This window comes from Tachypleus tridentatus, chromosome 12 (genome assembly GCF_004210375.1).
Source record: "Tachypleus tridentatus isolate NWPU-2018 chromosome 12, ASM421037v1, whole genome shotgun sequence".
NCBI lineage: Eukaryota > Metazoa > Arthropoda > Merostomata > Xiphosura > Limulidae > Tachypleus > Tachypleus tridentatus.
In genome coordinates this window covers 65,592,084-65,607,753 of record NC_134836.1, presented here as the reverse complement: position 1 = coordinate 65,607,753, position 15,670 = coordinate 65,592,084, and the positions used below count along the sequence as shown (strand labels likewise).

General features: G+C 33.1%; 1 long non-coding RNA gene across 1 annotated transcript; it reads right to left on the bottom strand.

The window, feature by feature from the left end:
- Positions 1 to 1,536: 1,536 nt before the first annotated feature.
- Positions 1,537 to 4,813, bottom strand: LOC143233442 (uncharacterized). The gene is made up of 3 exons (XR_013018155.1): positions 4,511 to 4,813; positions 4,100 to 4,175; positions 1,537 to 3,267 (listed from the first exon to the last, which is right to left on the bottom strand). It is a non-coding gene; the product is annotated as an uncharacterized LOC143233442 (long non-coding RNA).
- Positions 4,814 to 15,670: the final 10,857 nt, after the last annotated feature.

The following is a 15,670-nucleotide window of genomic DNA, read 5'->3' as shown; positions in this document are numbered from 1 at the left end:
TTTTTCTTTTTAGAACAGATACAGTTTACTTTATAAAAATTATTAACTGCAATGGAATTTTGTAGTATGGATAAAATAACTTATGATTTTGTATTATTTAAAATGGTTACATAAAAAAACATAACATTTTACATTCTACTTTTGGAAGTTTGAAACTTAGGTGGTGAAAATACATAATCTGATACCACATGTCTAATGAATGGCATAATATCATAACATTCATATCAATTTCTATGACTCAATGATGAAAGCTGGATAAGAAAAATTTAATTACCACAAAATTTTTCATTAAACATTTTCTTCAAAACACTAATTTCAAATCAGGTGGTTAAGGCACTCAACTTGTAACCCGTGGGTTATGGGATTAAATCCTCGTCACAACAAACATGCTGGCCCTTTCAACTGTGGGGGTGTTAAATGTGATGGTCAATTCCACCATTCACTGGTAAAAGAGAAGACCAAGAGTTGGTGATAAGTGGTGATGACTAACTGCCTTCCCTCTTGTCCAGCACAGATAGCCCTCATAAATCTTAGCTCAAAATTCAAAACAAACGTGTTTGGTTTTAAAATGTAAATTATAATTCAAATTTTAGTATTATACATTAGTTGAATTTTTAACTTTAAAGTAAATACTGAAAAACAATTTCTAAATGTCAGTTTTTATGCATTATATGATATGCTCAAATAAGAGTTTGTAATATTCAAATACCAAGTCTATAGTTTCTTATGAATTAGGAACTCAAATTACTAATATTGAGAAGTTATAATATGGAAAATTGAATCTCCCATCTTTTCTGCTTACTGCATTAACTGAATTAATCTCAGTGCCCCTACCTACCTCTTGCCATTTTTGGAAGTACTTCTTTAGGTACACTTTCTTCTGAATATGACTCAAACAGAGCTAAGTTACCAAATTTTATAAATTATTGTGCAATTCTAAGATACTGATATTGTAATTTATGACCTTTTCTTATTTTGAAATGTACACATACTAAATCTAAAAGATTGTTGTTTTGTTTCACATCCTACTGTAAAATTTTATGAGACTTGATATTCAGTACTGGGTCAAGCCTCAAATGAATAAAAAAGTTCAAAATAAAAAATATTATTGTTTACTCTACTTTATTTACTGTTCTGTATTTTAAGATAACTTAAATTTTAGAACTTTATATAACTTATAACTTAGGTGTGACGATTTTACAAAATACTAGTTCACACAAATACAGCCAATACAGGTCACTTTGTAAAGACGAGTTTTAGGTTCTTTAATAAATGGATAATATTATGAGATTTTAAGATATTTAAACAAAACCTCTGTGTTTTTATATTATAATGTTTAGTCATTCTACAAAGAAAATAGTGTAATTCATTTGTAGGGTTAATTCAAAATTTAAAATGAATCTTCCATTGATCTTCAAATAAGCACAGTTACCTTATGAATATTGATGTACTGTTTGTTATCTGAACATAACTAACAACTGGAAGAAATTCCTCTGAGCTGAAAACCGAGTGACAGTAAGCAACAAGAAGATAATCTTTGTTACCTTATTTTCAGTGTTTATTTAACTAAACAGAATTTTATGCATTAGTATATATTTCATAATGTCTACATGATACATTATAAATTACAGGTGACATGCATCATTCTCTTGGCTTCAGTATATTCAAGGACCATGTTTAACTCTGTTAAATTTGATAACTTTAGTCAACTTTAAATGAGCAATTACAATAAAAAGTATTTAATTAAATACTTTATTTCATACTGGAAACATGAAATAATAAAAACAATAATATATTTATTTAATTTGGTGAACTTAAACAATGACATATTTGGGTACTTAAATAAGGACAAAGACATACGTTTACACAAAATCAACTTAACTCGTTTTATTATGCACACACTTTTTTGGTATTTGAGGACACTAACAAGGATAATATCTTTCCCAAAACATAAGCTTGATGTATAATATTTTTCAAAATTGTTTGCTAAGTTCAACAGTTTTAATAAACTAAAGAAATGTAAGCAAAAATATAAAGGACTCTTTCCAAAATGATTGCAAAGTCATTTAATAAAACAAGCTTATACAATAATTTTCATCCAAATAGCCTGTATCTAAATGCGAGACATTACAGTAAACTATGACTAAAGATTTACTATTACTGCATAGTTGAGTAATTACTATAACATTGCTCATCAGACTGCTATAATTTTATATTTCACAACTTTGATATGATGATCTCTTTATCACATCAATAAAGTTACACATAACTTACGTCATAGTGAAACAGGCATACATTTTATACTTGTGAAGAATATCCAAGTTTTAACTAAAGAAAATACTGAGCAACATTAATCATTAAGTTTACCACAGATAGTTACAAAAATGACTGGTCCACTGCCCATAACTTTTATTTATAAAGATATGTTCCAGCAAATATTTAAAAGAAAAATTAAAGTTAAATCAAAATAAAATGTCTTGTTTCACATGGAAAGTTAATGTTAGTATTAGCATGATAAAGAGTAATATTATAATCTGGAATCATACCACTGATGAATGCAAGAAACTAAAAATAAATTTGTCAAGTGTAAAACAAGTTCTAAAACACGGATCAATAGTTTTTCATGTTTAACTTTCATTTTCAGTATTGCTACAGAATTTAGTAAGTTTTACAGACTGATTGATATATAGGCCACCTAATTTATGTATAAATCTTCAAACACAAGTTTTATTGTGTGAGAAGACTGCAACACTAAAATCATTCAGTGTAAAGGCCTTTACTGTTTTCCATGATTAATTTTTAATGGAAGATTAACAAATTAATAGAAGAAAAAACCTGCAAATGAACAGACAAAAATATAATTACAATTTCACTTGTTACTGAAAACCAAAATAATCAGTTTTTAGGCACAAGGATGTTAATCCAGTTTGTGACAAAAGAACTTATCTAAGCTGAAATATAGATAGAAACAAGTTTCTTCCAGCAAACTGTTTTAAACTGATCACTTTCTTGGCAAAAGAAACAGACACTTCATAATTATGTTACTGAAGACCCAATCCAGGAACTTCAAACTACTTTTGTCTAGCAAATTACAACTAGTTATATTGTTATTTCACTTTCCTTTCAGTTCTATGAAAAAGAGGTTCTCATTTAACATTTAGATGTGTAGACATAACAAAGAAATAAAAATCTAGACTAGTACTTCCTGAAGTCTTGTTATCCACATCTCCTCTTCAATAAATGTGGTTTCTTGCACACACACACACCCTTTTTCAAATGAAGAGATACAATACACACATACAGATTAAAATGTTATATGTATTGTTGCAATTACTTATAACCTCATTAATAAAAAATTATATTAAAATGCTTAATTTTGCATCATTACACAATCAACTGCACCCTAACTGCTATTGTTCCCTCCACCTACACTTTTGGAAATGTTTATCAAAACCATATTAATTGTTCCCCTGTAAATCTTATATACCCTAACTGCTTCATTCACAATATAGAGAATACAAATAAGTAAGCCATACACTGGCCCAGTGGTTGCAGCTGTAAGTCACTTCAGCTTCTTGTAGCCTTTGTATGCAAATTCTTATGGCAGAAGAACAAAACTTTTATTGGTACACATGACAGCAAATAATGTAATGGAGACAGAGAACAAATGATTCTTTCTATTTCTTCTGCTACTGCTTTGGTGTGTGAAGTGTATGTGTTTTCTTAAAGCAAAGCCACACTGGGCTATCTGCTGTATCTATTGAGGAAACAAACCCCTCATTTTAGTGTTGTAAAGACGAAGACTTACTGCTGTTCAAGCTAGGGGCACTGTCTTAGTTAATGGATGCTTTACCATCAAAATTAATCATCATGCCTCTGAAACCTCACGTGATGTGTTTTTCCCAGAAAGGTCAAGAACTTTTTATTTTTTTTGTGTCATTTTAATGTAATTGTTTGTCACATATGTAAAATTTATACATACAACAGATTATAAGAAACACTAATATCTTTCAATGTTACCTTAACTGTACCATGTGAATAATAGATACATAGTAAACTTATATCTCTCTAGAGTGATCACTCTTAATCAGATACGTACTTGTACGATGTTCGACTCCTGTCATACGAGCTTGATACCTCCTGTGATTGACTATTTCTCACAGAACACGGTAAACCTACATTACAAAGAACATAGTTCAGTTCAGCCAGACAGATCATCATTTTTCGTCAGAACGGATAAGTTGATGTTCACGTTTTATGGACTGACGACCAGAATAACAAACTATCACATAACATTTAGGAGATCCTGTCGATTACAATTCACTTCCAGGCTACGTTAACGACGTCTGGCTTAGTTTATCACAGTAATGAGATATCTACACAGAGTTAATCACCTAAAAAGTTTATCGATATTCAGGAACTTACATTCCTTAAATTGATCTTTATTCAATTCGATCGTTCTAACTGGTATTGACATACAACCCAACTAACAAATGGATATTACACTTACCTCTCCCACTACCGCCATGCTTGTTTTTATATTTCTCTTCCTTGACTTACGCGCCAAGTAGTGACTGACCGATTTATGGTTTTGGTTTCTCTTGTTTGACATAAAAGGGTGAATTTGCTTACCAAAAAATCACAACCAACTGTGCAAAGTATCAACTAAATCGTTCTTGAAATTCGTTATTATTAATTTTTCTTCATTTAATCAATGTAGAAATACTGCATTTGAGACTACAAGTAACATTTATTGCATCATAAATGCAAAAATAATAGTTTAGCATGACATCTAGCAACAATCGAAGCTCCAATAACAATTTTATACAGAAAACGTACATAACAGATCACGTTGTTGTATTAATATCTCCAAAAATGATAAAATTTGAAAATTTTACTTTATGTGCTGAGGGTTTTCATCAGTAAAGATGTTTTCTGACTGATTTTATACAAAAACATGTGATTTAAATCAGTAATATCGCTCAATTTCATTTCCTTTTTTCCAAAAACAAACAAACCTACTGAAACATAGTAAGGTAAAATAACATTTTATACAGCTGACACTCCAAAGAAATTTACTAAAACTTTTCTAATGGCCAGCTGTACATATGTGCAACTCTATAGCTACCATCCTAATGTTGCCTGGCATGGCCTAGCGCGTTAAGGCGTGCGCTTTGTAATCTGAGGGTCGCGGGTTCGCGCCCAAGTCGCGACAAAACATGCTTGCCCTCCCAGCCGTGGGGGCGTTATAATGTTACAGTCAGTCCCACTATCCGTTGGTAAAAGAGTAGCCCAAGAGTTGGCGGTGGGTGGTGAAGACTAGCTGCCTTCCCTCTAGTATTACACTGCTAAATTAGGGACGGCTAGCACAGATAACCCTCGAGTTGCTTTGTGCGAAATCCAAAAGAAACAAACCATCCTAATGCCAACTTTCTCTCCACTTCCACTGAAAACAAAGCTTGAAAGACTAGATCTCGATCTAAATATAGAAGTAAACACTCACATTAATCTTCAGTAAGAATAATCTATAAATTGAGCCAGATATGAAATCCACAGTTATTACACCATATATACAGTGATAGACATATGAGAGACTAAACCTCACAAGATATCAATGGTTATGAAAGAAAATACTGCCATTATTCTCAGCTTTCGATCAGTTTCAAAACGTTCAAGTTTCTACATTTTAAACTACATCATAAAATTACTTCAAAGAAGGCTGATATGTTAATAAATACAATATAAACCTAAATATATTTTTCCGAATGAAATCAGACTGGATGCCAAGTGTTCAACACAACGAATTGGAAAATGGTCCTTAGAAAACTGACAGAACAGTTCTGAATGAAAATAAAACTGATTATGCAGATCAAAATTATTCCATGAATAAACAAAAATAACATTTTCATTTTCTAAATTTCTTATGCCACATTACATGAAAATATTTATTTTTATGAGAAAATGAGAATTTTGTTAAAGAAACAATAGCTTAGTTACAACTGTTTTCGGTTTAGTATTATACTTTTGCAAACGTTTTAAAGTACTAGCAACAAAATATATTATTTATGACTAAAAACACCCGATAGAAGTTAAAATGAATTACATTTCATACTTTCCTGAAGGTTGGAGACTTGAAAAATAGGAACGGCTAGCGCAGTGGCCCGGCATGGCCAAGCGCGTAAGGCGTGCGACTTGTAATCCGAGGGTCGCGGGTTCGTGCCCGCGTCGCGCTAAATATGCTCGCCCTCCCAGCCGTGGGGGCGTATAATGTGACGGTCAATCCCACTTTTCATTGGTAAAAGAGCAGCCTAAGAGTTGGCGGTGGGTGGTGATGACTAGCTGCCTTCCCTCTAGTCTTACACTGCTAAATTAGGGACGGCTAGCACAGATAGCCCTCAAGTAGCTTTGTGCGAAATTCCAAAAAAACAAAAAACAAAAGCTAGCGCAGATAGCCATCAGTAAAAATTAAAAAAAATTCTTCAACTTGTTATATTTTAGTGATATTCGAATCGTGTATATTTAACAGAAATAACTTGAAATAAAGGATTTTTGCTTGAAAAATTGGGTGGAAATAAAGGTTCCTAGATTTTATTATCATTATATCTATTTTTTTTTTTTTTTGTATTTCAAAATTGATTTAGAACGCAGTATAAACAATCATTACCTAATTTAAAACAACGTTGGTTTGTAACAGTATCCAATAGATACACCGCTTATACGTAATTACGTCAAAAGTAGAACTCACGTGACCTAAAGGAACAAGTTTCATTTGAAAATTTAGAAAAAGAATGATGGCACAGAACTTCCGTAGAAAATGTATTAATTTCTTCAGATTTGGAAGAGAGTGAAGTAGGTTGTTCTTTTAAGTACCGCATCTCATTGTTTTAAAATATTTTTCCAATTAACGTTTAGAATAGGCTCTAATTTAATATAATAACTTTTATCTCAGTAATGACTTTCCAACTTTCTCAATAGTCAAAAAATTAGGGTTGATATATCGTACCCCTGTGCTGAACTTTTTTGCCAGAGACAAATGCTCTATAAGGAGAGATAGTTATACAAGTTATCATGTATAACAGCGAAATACTTCCAGTAGATAAAATAATAATAATATTTTTCTCAAAGTCCCAGAATTATGTGTTTATGCAGAAGAATTGAAAACCACAGGCTGCAGTCGCAACCGTGCTTTAGGCTTAGGTATATTCCAACTCGCTGGTAAATCATTAAACGTGTTAAGTTATCGTACTCTTTAAACTAGTTTATTCAAAATATTGTGTTTTAATAATTCATTATCAGAACTAAAAGTAATAAATTTAATTGCAATGAGTCTCTTCTATTGAGCAACAAATTTGAGCTTCAGCAGACCACGATCACTTGTATTTGGAGAGTTTGGTTTGTTTTGAATTTCGCTGAAAGTTACATGACGGTTATGTGCGCTAGCCGTCTCCAATTTTGCAGTGTAAGACTAGAGGAACAGCAGCTAGTCATTACCATCGAACGTCAACTCTTGGGCTACTGTTTTCCCAACCAATAGTAAGATTAATCGTCACATTATAACACACCGACGAATGAAAGGGCGAACATATTCGGTGTGACCGGGATTCGAACTCGTGACCCTCATATAACGAGTGAAGTGCCTAACTACCTGATCATGTCAGGTCGTCACTTGGAGGGAAGGAAAACAAAAAATCCAGAAAAGGAAGTGGATGATAAACTTGAGGAGGCTAAAGTTGTAGATGGTTTCTTGACAAGACGTGGGTAAATAGGGAGAACAAAATCAGATTTTGCCACCTATGGAAACAGGTGAAGTATATAACTGGCAGAACAGGCGATATAAAGGGGTTAGCAGAGAAAACGTTTTTGTGGTGCATGTATACGAGATAGGGGTCAGTGCGAAGATAAACAAAGTGCAAAAGAAATAGAGGCAGAGAAACGTTTCGCATTAGAAATGGGTATAGAAGCAGAGATGCCAACTGTTTCAAATGACAGCCTAATGATTGTAGACTGAGCCCTTTATCATTTGCGGCTACTAGACCTCACCAATGTTTCTAAGCTGTTTATTATTATATTATTATTATAACTATTAATATTTATTACTGCTATAGATTGCTCGTTTATGACTGTGTTTTGTGTATTTAATAAATAAATTTAAAAAAATATTTTGAAACTCTGTCTGGTTATTTAGTTCAGAGTAACAAGCATACTGGTAAAACACCATTGAACATGCACAAACAGTAAGCAGAAAATGGCTTTCAGTGATGTTGAGAAATGGCAGAAATGTACCAAATGGCAAAACTAATAATAAAATATGACACTCCAGTTAATACCAAGTTTATTCAAAACCAGGCACAAAACTGAGGGTCTATACTATGTGAAAAAAAACTACACTGACAAACACCACACCAACATTATTTATGAAATACAATGTGATGACTGCCACGACTTCTATGTTGGAGAAACAAGTAGAAAATGGAAACCAGATTCAAAGAACATAACAAGTCACCTTCACACGTTTTCGAACACTGCAAGTCAAATAAACACAACATAACCATAGAAAACACTCAAATACTAAATAGAGAAAGAAACATAAACAAACGCAAAATTAAAGAAACCTTACTTATACAACAACTTCAACCCAAAATTAACCAATATAAAGGAACGCCTTTATACCGATATTAAATATAATAAAATAAAATTATATATTCAAACATCTAACACCGCCCTCTACATTCCGACAATCAGTTACACGACCCCTTCCAAACTTGTGGTCAGCTTCCTGTTAATCACATTTTTCATTGTGAACCTGACGGTGACCGAAGAAGGTCGAAACGTTGGTCGCTCTTCTATGTAAAATATTTTCTCAACCCAGACGAGCCGTTTTTGCATATATAGAAAATGTCTTTGTGTAAGGACTAGTTAATGACACTTATTGTAATAGTTTTGCAGCTGTTTTAGCCTTTGCTTTCATGAGAATGTCTCTGGATGGTTGAGAGTAATAACAACATTGTCCTTTTGACTGCATACACAGCCATATTTTTTCGCTATATCGAAGTCTGGGAACATTTTTCTGAATAGATGTCCTGCATGATCGACTACAGCTAGGGGTAAATTATGAGACATGACGTGAACATCACTTCTGCACTTATGGTTTCATATTCTGAATTCTTACTCATAATTGTCGTTATCTGTATCGTTTTTGTCTTTGCCTCAGCCTTTTGTTGGTGAGATGCCGATTTTGTATGTCTGGAACAATCGTTTATCCCGCCATGTGCCACAGAAAAATCTATATGACAAACTGTACAAAACGCATGACTGTCACTGACTTTTGATGCAATGACCAGATATTTTGCACCATACCCTTTCCTAAATTTTTGATTCACAGTTTTAGTCATTTTAGATTTGACAGGAACAAGACAATCTGGTGAAGGAGGCGTCTTTTTTTTCCCATTTTGTGAACGGTCGCATTGGTTTTCTATGCCGCTTAGTAAACGAGAAATACCCATCTGTGCAAGCACTGATTGGCTGACAAGCACTGATGACGTAACTGTGAATTCCTTTACGTATCCAGTATGAAGAAGCACCGCACTTAAACTATTGGTATACGTCGGAGAAACAAATATTTTTTTATTATTTCATGCACAAACAAGATTATCGCGAGTAGCCATTCGGACTATGTCTTTTATTTATTATCAAAATTTATTTGTATCTCACCAGAAATTTTCTTTTCACCTCTTTCAAGCCCTGAGGTAACAATTTATCACTTTATTGTATAGGCCTGTATAATATATAATAGCTTCAGAGTTGCAACAAGTCGTAATGTTTGTCTGTATGAGCGAATAGTCGTAATGTATAACCAAACTCGTAATGATTACTCTCAAATCGTAATGGTTGGCATCTCTGTAAAAGTAGCCATAATGGTGGACGTATAAAAAATGAAATTGATTACTATAGCAGTGCATGGTTGAAAGAGGAAAATTTGACATAATGAGATAACTGAGAAATGGTTAAACATAAATGGTTTTGATGACGCAAAATCTTTTAAATATAGGATTACAGGCTATTTAACAGGAATAGAGTACAAAAGAGGCAGAGGAGTGACATAATATGCAAAATATGAAGTAGATCCTGTAGAAGTTGAGGATATCAAAGACAACAGCAAGGGGATTAAATCCATTTGGGTTCCTATTTATCATAATAAAGGACAATGAATTTTAGTGAGAATTTGTTACAGACTATTAAATTATACGTCACAATCAAAAAGAAAACTGGTGAAACAAGCGTAGGCATTAAAGTAAACAACGACAAATCCGTTGTACCTCATTCCTTAGATATTTGAAAATTGACGTGAGACAATTTTACTGATATATGTATATATATACACATTAAATACAATGCACTGTCAAAAAATTATACAGTTTTAAATATCACGACAGTTAATACAAACAACCGTATGAGACTAAATTTACACAGCACGTGAATGTGCTCAGACACAAATGTTATCTTATTGTCATAACATAACTAATAATCACATGATCTAGGTGTTTTTAGAAAGTTGGGGCAGGTTTTAAAGAGCAATGGGGGTTTTCTGGTAAGGTTTTCTGACCAATTGACAGATATGAAAAGTTTTTACCAAACCGAGAAATCTCTTGCCTAATTTCCAGCAAAAAGAAATGTCTTGCAATTTTGACACGTCTTGCTGACTCCTAAATGACCTCTCATGGAGAGTTTATGGGCTACTTTCAATATATCACAACAATACACTTTTGTAAAACAATTTGATAAACTAGCCCAGTTCTCTGAGGCTAGTTTATTTGGTAATCTCAATTTTCTTATGAGCACACCATTTTTGAAAATAATACCGCTTGGAACTTTCTTCAGTTCATCTTTTGGAAGTGCGTATTTAAATAATGAAGAGATCTGTAGATCGTTTTCCTGCTCAATGATCAGTTTACTTCTCGCAAATAAACTTCACCAGTTGAATCAGATATCTCACTTTCATCATTGTCACTCACCAATGAGTGTAGTAACAGTTATTCACAGGATTCTCTTTGGGTCCAAAACATTTCTTTTGGCTTAATTTCTTTGCCTAAGCTCAACTCACAGCACATGAAGGAAGCTTATGGATTATCCTCAACAACAACATCATCTTCATATAAAACAGTGATCGGCTCACTAACCATTTTGGGTTTGTTAACAAATTTTCCCTGGCCAAATCGTTTGCAAACAATAATGACATACTATTAATTGGCATAGTAGGTCTCATTCCACCCGCAACTGGTCTTGAAACTAGGTCTGATGTTAAATATATGTTATGAAGAGGAACATTATCAAAGCTTCCTTCAATACCCTGACAGACCAATGGCAGAACTCGAACCTAAAGTCAATATACCTTCTAACAATGGTAGTCGAGTCGCTCTAGTATCATGTAAAATACGTACGGGTAGGAGATTAGCAGTGTCGTTTATGAAATTACAGAACCAACAGACACAAAAAAGTTTAAATTACTCCTTAACTACGTTAGCCCTTCTATAAGTGGCCAAATCAACAACATCGAATGATCTGGTAAAACTACATCCATATGTGGACACAGATGCACTGGGTGTTGCCTCTGTTTCTTTTTCAAACTCCAACAACAGGACATAATATAATAAGGTGTTTATAGAAATGGAAGACAGGCCTTGATAATTTTGATAAAGTTTTTGTCCAATCTGCCAGAAGATTTCGAACTATAGGAACTGCATTTTTAATAGTATCCTCAACTTTAGGGGTAAAGGTTTCTGCTTAGCTGGGAAAATTTCTTTTTATGAAAAGTGGTTTTATGAATTAAAGTGTAATCATTGGAAAGAGCAGCTGCTTTCATGTAATGTTTTAACTTTATTTTTGTAGAAATAAAATATTTTTGTGGAAACTTGTACAGCATTTAAATTCCTAAATTAAACATAGTTGACTTAATTTACCAAAACTTTGTCAGTATGCATAGAATTACAACACTTATCAAAATAAACCTCTTTTTCATGGGCGAATTGCATTGGAGTTTGACCATCATGATTGTAGTAACCTCGACACTTTTGCCGATGAGATTCTGGAACTAGGTCATATACTTACAGGATAACTGTTTTAGTATTATCATAATCTGTGCAATCTTCTAGAAAGAGAGCAGCATGAGCTCCTTGTGTGTGTGCGTTTTCTCATAGCAAAGCCACATCTGACTGTCTGTTTACCAGTCAAAACACTGCAGCAATAAAGGCCATTTTCGGTAGGCTAGTCCATGATTTAAGCAACTTTCTCCAAATGTTCTAAATATTTATCAACTTCATTTTCATTAACTTGTGGAATCTTAATATGCCGACTGAATTCAGAGTTCTCATTTTGCCTTTGTCAACTGAAGTTGAGTCTAAAATCTATTTCTTTTGGCCTATTTTATTTCCTGGCTTTGGTATAGTCTTGTTCAGCCTCGAGATATTTACTTTCCATTACGAAACGGGTTACTTCTTTCTGGGCTTTTCTTGTCTTAATTAATGCGGACTTTTCTAAGCTCGCCTCACACCCTTTTATTTACTGTTCTATGTTTAAAAACAACAAAGTTTAAGAATTTATTTGCCAACAGTAATAAAAGTGTTGATTTACTAAAACACAGCCGAGACAGATCATTTTCTGAAGGTCAGTTTTATAAGTTTCCCATTGGTACAGCGGCCAGTTTACGAATTTACAACGCTAATCCCAGGGATTCGATTCCTCTCGGTTGACTCAGCGGATAGCCCAATGTGGCTTTGCTATAAGAAAACACTTAAGAACAGTGAAACTTTTGAGGACGTAAGTCTTGTAATATTTACTGTTAATATGAAACTTTGGTAAACATATACATAATAAATAAAAAATTATAGCATGAACACTATAAGCTGAACGAAATGGTTATAAGGTCAGTCTTCGTGATCGAACCCATGCTGAAAGAGTTAATGATATCATAATTATAGATGATTTAATTTCAGGCATATAGATCGGGAAAGACTAGAATCAATCCGTTAGGGACACAGGTTTTTTGAAAACTGTTCAAGACACTTTTATTCATAAATTAATCTAGGAACCTTCTAGAAACAATGCTACATTGGAGCCACATATTATTTTTAAACTTTAATGTATGGGCTTGTTATAAGAGTGACAGTCAACCCCTTAACGTGTATGGTGTGTTGAAGAATACTATTGAATGGCAACTTCCTCCCTGATGGTATATTGGCTTTACTGTTGAGTTCAAGCACAACTATTGTGTTGTTTAGTTAACATGATTATATAAATGATTACCTTTTGAAACAACATATTTTTGACATTACAGTGGTTTGACAGATTCTATGTAAACAAAAGAAGTCTAATTTCAGTTTCTAAGTTCTTGGTCTACTCTTTTATCCAATGCTTAGTGGGATTGACCACGACTTTGTGATGCTCCCTACAGCTGAAAGGACAAGCATGTTTGGTAGGATGGTGATTTGAACTCGCAACTGAATTATACAAGCGTGTACGAATGCTTTAAGTGAAATGAGAATTATTTGAAGCTTTATAAACAATTGTGATACACAACATTGAACCAAGATTTTGTCATATGTGTGGGTTTACATTCATTTGACTTGTTTGGAATATGTTATTCTTAAAATGATTGAATATTGTTTTGTCCATTTATTGTTCAAATTCATCACCAACTACAGAGTATTCAGTCCCATGAACCTGACAATCCATAATAATAGAAAAAAGTGAGGAATGATCATTAAATATATAAGAAAACAGGTTTCTACTTTAAAAAAATCTACGAAAGAATCTTCTGAAGTTTGCATTCAAGCTGAATAATAATCGGTTACTGCACAAGCAATATATATATAATATATCAAAATCAGCTGTTACTAACACATGAAAGATGACGAAACCTGAATGATTTAATACCTTGAATAATTTTAATATTCAAATGGTGAGGCTGTGCTACTTCAGGTAGTTTATGAAAATGTTCGTTTCTGATAAATTATCAAGTGTAAGTTAAATAATTCTGAAATGTTTATGCAATATATGATGAGATACTTGTTCTTATTCTGATAGACATTTTAACAATGTTAAATACACACAAAAATACAGCACACAGAATGTACACTTACAATTCAAGACTGTTTGTTTAGAATTAGGCACCAAGCTACACCATGGTCATTACGGGTATCGAACATTCGGTTTCTCGTGCTGTGGATCCCATGACATGTCACTGTAATGGTAGAGAATTCAAGAGAAAGAATTTCAGTTTTGTATCAGAAACAATCTTAAAAAGACCTTAGTGTATTGATATTAACCTATACAATTCGTCAAAGTATACGTGTGTTGTCAAATGATACCCCCCCACACACACACACCAAGTTAACCTGAGTAAACCGAGAAAGTTCTCACTCTATATTAAATAATGTAGTAACTGAGTAGTGTATGAAGAATTTCTAGACAAAACGATGTTAAAAACCTTAGACAAATTTTTGATCTGATGTAAATTCTTTATGCAGAAACAATCACCGAGCTTCGAAAGCGAAAGTGGATCAGACTTGGCCAGTTGAGGGATTTTACCATTATGCTAGGCCAGGATCTGTACAGAATGTGAGTAGTATTTATTAATTTTATATGTTAGCCTCTAACAATAAAGGATGATCTCGAACTAGAATAAAACAATTATCTTAATATAGAGAGGTTGAATACATCACAATATTGTTACAGTCAAATAATGTCTGATGGTCAAACATAGTTCCTATTGGAAAAATTTCTATTGTAAGACAGTTGTGTAAAGAATACACCACTACTCGTTGTCTGCTTTCCTTAATCAATCTCAGTGTATAAGGATGATAATTCTCCATCAGTCTGATCTATGGATGATTTGACTGTTATGTCATTGTTTGTCTCCAGATGTTTTAGATATGCAATGATTGAATGGATTTATTGTGAAATAGCGTGTATATATGTGGCTTCTGGCACTTTTGAGATGGGCATACTCTTTTATTATGTTACATTCTGATGAAGATGCATTTTGTTACTGACTGACATCCATGTTGATGTTTTCTCATCTGTTGCAAGATGCTGCACTTTCTGTACCATGGGTGAGGGGTATGACTTTTTTCAGGTCTCTTTTTGGATGGTTTTGACGTTCCAAGTTGATCTGTACATGTATTCCTTTGTTTTCCAATGTCAAAATTGTGTGTAGAAAAGGGGTGTTAAATAACCTTTCTAAAAGTGACCATTTTTGGTAGGATTGTAGTTCCTATGACACCAAACAAGTTATAAATGTCCTTCACTTACATTCCTTTCAAATACTACTTATATCTGCTGTGGTTATTGCAATATTTCTTGAAGTGATTATTCAGAATTCTCTCAGTAAAATGCACTCAACCCTCTTAAAACTCTAAATTTTTGTTTATAATGTACTAAATCCTCAGTTTACTCATATGTTTGGTTTATAGTGTACCCAACTTTATGCAACTAATGGATTTGATGACCCCCATTGGTAACTCTCAGATTAATTGTATAATCTCTGCATTTTAGATTTATGGAAACGATTTTTCTCTGGTTGTGTGTAGAAATGACCATGCTCTTAATTTCACCTGAAAAGATGATCAGAAAAATTTTAAAACAAAAATATTATTTGTCTTAATTCAAGGCTTTT